The following is a 7,097-nucleotide window of genomic DNA, read 5'->3' as shown; positions in this document are numbered from 1 at the left end:
TTGTGTATCAGTGTCAATCTGTTTTGCAAGGAGTGGACCTTTTAGACTACTTTATGTAAGTTCTATGATCCATGACACATATGTCAATCCACAGTGCTATCTAGCGCCACCAGTGTTTAGTCAATTTCACATGATGCATTATGGGAAAAAGTGGACAAAAATATCAGCTGTGGCATTGTTATACCCTAGCAGATAAGGTAATTTAATCAGAATTTTTGGTGGGATGGTTTGAATAGGTTATCTGGGGTAAACTTTTGCACTGATTCCCAAAAATATCAGTCCTTTTGTATGTCCATTGTGGCCCCTTTTTGGCCAAAACTGACCATTATGGTCATTTTTGGTCACAGATAACCTTTCCAATCGTTATTATCACAAAAGGATATTTTTTTCTCTCTTTTTTCTTCTTCTTTTTTTATTGTTATTTCTGAAAAATTAATAGAGTAAAAGCAACAATATAATATATAATATCATCTTAAAACTTCAAAACAGGCACCCGATCATGCACCCATATACACGCACACAGACACACACTCACACTCACATACTTTCCCAGGGGGTAAGTTTACATTACGAAAAGTCAATTAGGATGTTAAGGACAACAGAGCTTTGCAAGACTACTACACAATTTCAGTTAAACTTGATAGACCATTTTTTTAAATGGACATGTAACTTATTTTTCTTTTGGGCAATTTTATATTTTATTTTTTGTTTGAACTTTACTATTGAAACAAAAGCTTTGAAAATAAGTTCTTTTCCCTGAAACCTACAGGAGTAAATGTAATATTTTAAACATAAACAGAAACCATTTATACAAGAGGTGTGTTTGTCCCTTGACTGTATCCCAAACAAATAATTAAATTTTGACAGAGTCAGATTATAACTGTGATCAGGGCCAGTGTTAATCTTATCCACCAATTTTTCCCACAGTGGTACAACTTTTCTACAGTCACAAAACAAGTGATCTAAAGTTTCTGGAAAATTTGAACAAAAATGACAATTAGCAGACTCCTTTTTCCCAATCTTGAACAAAAATGCATTAAAACCAATAGCATTATGGAAAATTTTGAAATAAATACTCCTTAACTAAGTCTCAATTGTGCAACAAAAGTTACCCGTATGAATATTCGACCGATCCTTTTCTTTCGGTTGATGGCCAAAGAATTCCTCCCATTTACTCTCCCTACCAAAGGATATTTAATGGGCCTATTCTACGTAAAAACGTGTTCTGATGCAAGAAAAAGTGGTCAAATTGACCCCCCATTAACAACGATATGATAATTTTCGTCACTTATGGCCCTAAAATAACCATTTGTATTGATTTTTTGTTAAGAATTAGTCCAAATTTTCAGTCAGAAACAGTCAGATGGTGGGTTTTGACACCCAAATTCAATATAGAAATGTGTCCTGATATCAGAACAATTAATCCCATTTAATGAATTTACACATTTCAAGCCACTTTGACCATTTCGATCAGTGGCTAGCGTATTGATGCGGCGCTGCACTGGTTGAAAAATGTCTACCCACGTACGAGCTGAAAATTGGCCTGTCGGGGCTTGCTGGGGGCGTCATTTTTTCTGCGGCACACATTGGGGCTTTTTTATTTTTTAAAAAGAGGTCTTGATTTAACCCTAACCCTAAACTTTCTCATAGGCTCAACACGCACCTAACCCCAATCTGTGCCGCAGAAAAAAATAACGCTGCCGGGGGGGGGGGGGGGGCATTGTCAATTGGGAGTCCACCCTACGTACTGTTATAGATTGTGCCATTTAAAAAAAGATATAGATCATATTTGAATAAAAGTCTACAAATTTATTATAAGATAAATAAACTTATACAACATTTGGGTTTCATATTAATTCATAAAATGTTGAATTTTAAACTGCTTTGTTATGGAATGACCTAAAGCAATTACCTTCTTTGTCATTCTGTAACAAACGGTCCATACGTGCTTAATAACAAGATGTTATCACCCCTCATCTCCCCCAGACACAACAGATTTCTCATAACTGCAACCTCTATAATAATTATAGGCACCCAATTTAACCCTAATAAGGCCGGGGGGGCATTATGACCCCCCCCCCCCCCCTCCACGATTTTTCTGATTGCTCGGGAACGCATATGGATGGCGCCCCGCCGCTCATTGACTTTTTTCTTTCAAGTCTTGCGCATCTTTCAACAACAAAAAATTGAAAATCGGACCAACAGTTACAAGGTCACGTGACCTTTTGTTTTTGCATGTCAGCCCGAAAATCGCTCATTTTTGTGATTTGTGTACAAAACATATGGAAATGTAATTTTTCCTAAAACTTGGTTATTGGGTCTTGTTTAAAGTTTAAGTGGTTGTTTTTGGAGTCAAAATAGTTGAATTGTAGTAAGAAATGAAATAAAACAACAAAAACATTAAAATACATAAGTTAAAAAAACAATGAAAAACATAAGAAATTACGCATTATATGAGTTGCATCAAATAAAGAGGAGGATCTAAGCTTTACAAATATGTGTCATTGATCAATTATAATTGTGATTAAGTTATGATAACACAGTGATAGTTCTCGGTTTCTTTTTTTCTGGGTCGCACTGTATATATATGCCCCTTCTCTCTCTTTTTGTTTCCTCTCTTCTTCTCTTTTACCTTTTTTCCTCTTTCTTTCTTTTCTTAGGCCGCCATAAAAAGGGGGCCACGACTGATTCGGCACTGATCACCTGGATCCACCACTGTTTGTATGAACTAAACAAACAAGGAAAACGCTCTCGGCGGTCTCGCCTGCATTACGCAATTTGATATGATGAAAAATTGAGATTGGGACATTATTTATAGGCAGGATGGCCCATTAGCAGCCCCCCCCCCCCCCCCAATGATATCCTTTGAATAATCAGCATTTTGAAGTGAATATTGACTAAGAATCATCAGAAGAATTATTTACTATTATTTGTACCAAGATTAATAACTTATATGAAATATGAACAAATAACAAACATTGAGTTGTGAAAACATAATCCAAGTCTACTGACCTAAAATGACCTTTGACCTTGACTTTGTGACCTGGAATTTGTGTCATATGATTTGTGATATACTTGATAAATCATAACTCTTTGGTGCTAGTTTCATGAAATTTAAACAAACATTTATGAAATTATGCTAAAGAATTCAAACCTTGATGTTGATGCCACAACATAGTGTAAGTTTGCAGACCTAAAATGACATTTGACCTTGACTTTGTCACATAAAAGACTAATCACGTGATTGGTATACTTGATAACCCTTTAGTTTCATTGAATAATAACTTATACTTCAAGATCTTAACCTGATGCCACAACATAGTCTAAGTTTGTTGACCGGAAATGACCTTTGACCTTGACTTAGTGACCTGAAATTCTACTCACATGGTTGGGGATACTTGATAGCCCTTTAGTTTCATTGAATAATAACTTATACTTTAAACTTATATTAAAAATTCAAAAACTTAACCTCAGATTAAGTTTTTGATGTTGATGCCACAAAATAGTCTAAGTTGTTGACCTGAAATGACATTTGACCTTGACTTTGTGACCTGAAATTCTCCTCACATAATTGGGGACACTTGTTAACCCTTTAGTCCAAGTTTCATTGAATAAGAACTTATACTTTCAAAATTATATTATACAATTCCAAAACTTAATCTTGGTTAAGTTTTTGATGTTGACACCGCCGCCGTCACCGGAAAAGCGGCGCCTATATTTCTCCCTTTTTGCTACGCAGGCGAGACAATAAAATGTAAAATAGTGAAAATGTTCACTTTTCAGGATGTCTTACATTCTTTTTGATTTTTTAAATTTTTCTTTAAATTTTCTTCAAAATTTCTTGACACTTACAAAGTTCTGTATTTTCCTTAAAGACCGTCAATAATACTGCCCCCCCCCCTTGCGTACACGAGTGTAAAGGGACACTAGCGTTCACCAGAGCCATCTATACAGATGGAGTTTGGCCAACTTGATTTCACTTGGTCGAACCGGGTTGGCCAAACTCTCCTAATCAATGGCACTGGTGTTCACGCCTGTACAGCGCCCTCTCAAGACTGATATTACTTTAGCTTTCAAACAGAGCTAATTTCCTGTTGGCTCACAATGAATGACTTCTGGAAATGCTGTAGACTGACTTTTTTTGTTGTTGATAAACCCAATGAATACACCCTTTAATTTATCATTATATCACCAGCAAAATAAATTTAAAAAATCATAACTATTTGTGTCATGTAATCTTATTTTATTCTGTGGAGAAAAAAACATAATTTGAATAATATGTAGTTCTTGAACAAAACTTTGGGGATACATCAAGTTATAGGTTGACTTTTCTTCACTGTAAAGAATACCCTTTGTTGTAAAGCAGTGATGATCACAAACTTGGCAACGCATGATCTGCTAACATCTGACATTTCCCAGGATACTGGGCAGTATTCAGTATCATGCATTCACACACAATTAATGACATTGGGTTTCAATTTCCTGCCTAGTACTTCATATACTGGTGGCATTTCTTTCTTTTTCCTTCTATGAAATGCTTCTCTCCTATTTTATACTCTTTGATAGTTAATTTTCAGAACTGAAAAGATTATAAGTGGTTCTAACAAATAAAAATGGTCATCACTGCTTAAAGGTCCCATAATTAATGAATACACTGTACATGTAATATGTAGGGTCAACACAACAGATCATGCATTGAATAACCAAAAAATGTTTCATTACATGTATTTTAAAATGTTTTAATGATAAAACAAAGTTTATGGAATAAAGCATATTGTATGACACTTCAAAGAATCATAGATGAAATGTGATCCAGATCTATAAACCTGATTTATAAGTGTTTTAACATAATTCCAGTCAAATTCTTTGGATTTTGTCTCATTACAAATGTTTACGTCGTTATAATCTTTTTTATTATCGGTACAAAAATTCCTGTTTATTAGGATATAAAGTCATATTACCAATAACCTCTGACCCCATCCACACAAATTAATTCCTACAAGCTTTATAGATTTAAATGAGTTGAAAAAATCATACTAACCACATTCCGACTGCAAGCATTATTTAGTTCAATGCACACTACTTCATCCTACACTTTCTCTAGGCACTCTTGTTATATCATTATGTTATAAAATGGACATTAAAAATGCAGATTTGAAATAAATATACAAATCTAGCAGATTTTCTTTATTATTCAGTTTGTGAGACAAACCTTTAAACTCTTTTGAAACTTAATCTAATCACTTTGTACTTTCATCTTCAATCATGCTTGAAAGAAGTTTCATAACTTCATTAATTCTCAAACATGCTTTATTACAACAAACCAAAAACATATCCATTATGTTCACTGGAAAGATCTGGCAGTATGCACATAATATAGGCCTACCTAGTTGTAAATCACCCAAAAGAAAGTTCATACTATAAAAAGAACCCCTTATTTTTCATCAAATGAATTATCTGTAACAAATATCATGGTATTATTGAAGTAAAAGGTGAAATGATATGATAATAACACGAAACATAAATAAATTTACATATCTCTTTAAACTTGCTTAAAACGATCATAGCATTGATATTCTTAATTGAAGGGCGAAGATGAAATAGAAAAGGTCAGAATACACAAATAACACCGTAATTTACATGTATTTATCTACATTATAGCAATTAATTTGCAACCTTTGTTTTGAATTCAAATTTATAAATGCTTCTTTTCCAGGTACTTATTGATGGCATACTGCAGTCAACAGTTAGGATAGCTTGTAATAACAAAACTGCAGACAAACATCTTACATGCTTTATGGTTCTCAAACAGCAACTTAATTACTAAAGAAAGAATTCATAATATTGTGGCAAACAATGAGACCAATGACCCACAAGAGTGACAAGACCAACATGCTGGTGTCATAGTCCTTACGACTCTTCAGAGGGTTCACTGGAATGCCCACTGGAATGCCCCCTAACTAGAATATGTTACCCTAAGTACTGCAGGCTTTTCACGTTTTCAAGTTAGGGGGCATGATGCCCCCCATCCCTTCATTCACAATTTGCACACAGCTATAAAACAACTATTGTTAAATCGTTTTGCATCCCTCATTATAATTCATGCAAATTATACTCATAAATATACATTGTAGTCTGTTACTACATAAAGAAAATTCAAGGAGAGTAGCATCTTACAGCAAATGATCCTAATGTACCTTAACGATTAAAGGTAAAGACCAGTATTGGAAACGCCCCAATTTCAAAAAATGAAATGGAAGCTCTCATTACCAATCATGTGAAAGAATATGTTTTGACTAATACATGATGATAAAAAATTTGCCGGGAAACCGCCTACTAATTCATATATTTGGTAAATTTGTTTCTCTCATGGTCTGTGAGAGATATAGGGTAGTCCCATATACATCTTTCTGTGTATAGTGCTTGTAACTTTACGAAGAATGGGCCAAATTTCTTATCATTTTGATGATTCCAGAACCTTGCAGATGCTAGATGCCTGATGATCAACCTTTTCTGATCGATTCCACAACGTTTCTTTCACAATGCAATCGCATGACCATAACTGGTCTTTACCTTTAATTTCATTTCATTTCATTTCATAGAGGTGTTGTGGCGTAGTGGATAAGTCGTCGGACTGTGAATCACAGGGTCCGCAGTTCGAGTCCCGCCGCGGCGCTAATGTTATTTGGCAAGACATTAATCTACACTTGCCACTCTCCACCCAGGTGTTAAATGGGTACCTGTAGGAAGGAATTCCTTAAATGCTGTGAGCGTCGAAATCGGCAGCCTAGCATAGCCGGGTAATGTTGGAGCGCCTTGAGGACCTTGCAAGGTCGATACGTGCGCTATATAAGAATCCAATATCATTATTATTATTATTATTATGAGTTTTGTTATTCAAAGCTTTCACCAGTATCAACATTCAGATAAAAAAGGTGACAATTTAACATACATGACTGCAGATATCTCGCTGTTTTACTGAGAGAATAGCAAATACAGTTTCACATTGTTTGTATCAGCTTTAATTTGCATTAAGAAGCTATCTTGAAATTTCCAGACTTTCCAGGGTTGAATATATAAATAGACTAATGCAAGGT

Source organism: Strongylocentrotus purpuratus, unplaced genomic scaffold (assembly GCF_000002235.5).
Source record: "Strongylocentrotus purpuratus isolate Spur 01 unplaced genomic scaffold, Spur_5.0 spur5_scaffold_6, whole genome shotgun sequence".
NCBI lineage: Eukaryota > Metazoa > Echinodermata > Echinoidea > Camarodonta > Strongylocentrotidae > Strongylocentrotus > Strongylocentrotus purpuratus.
Note: the sequence above shows the minus strand (reverse complement) of the source record.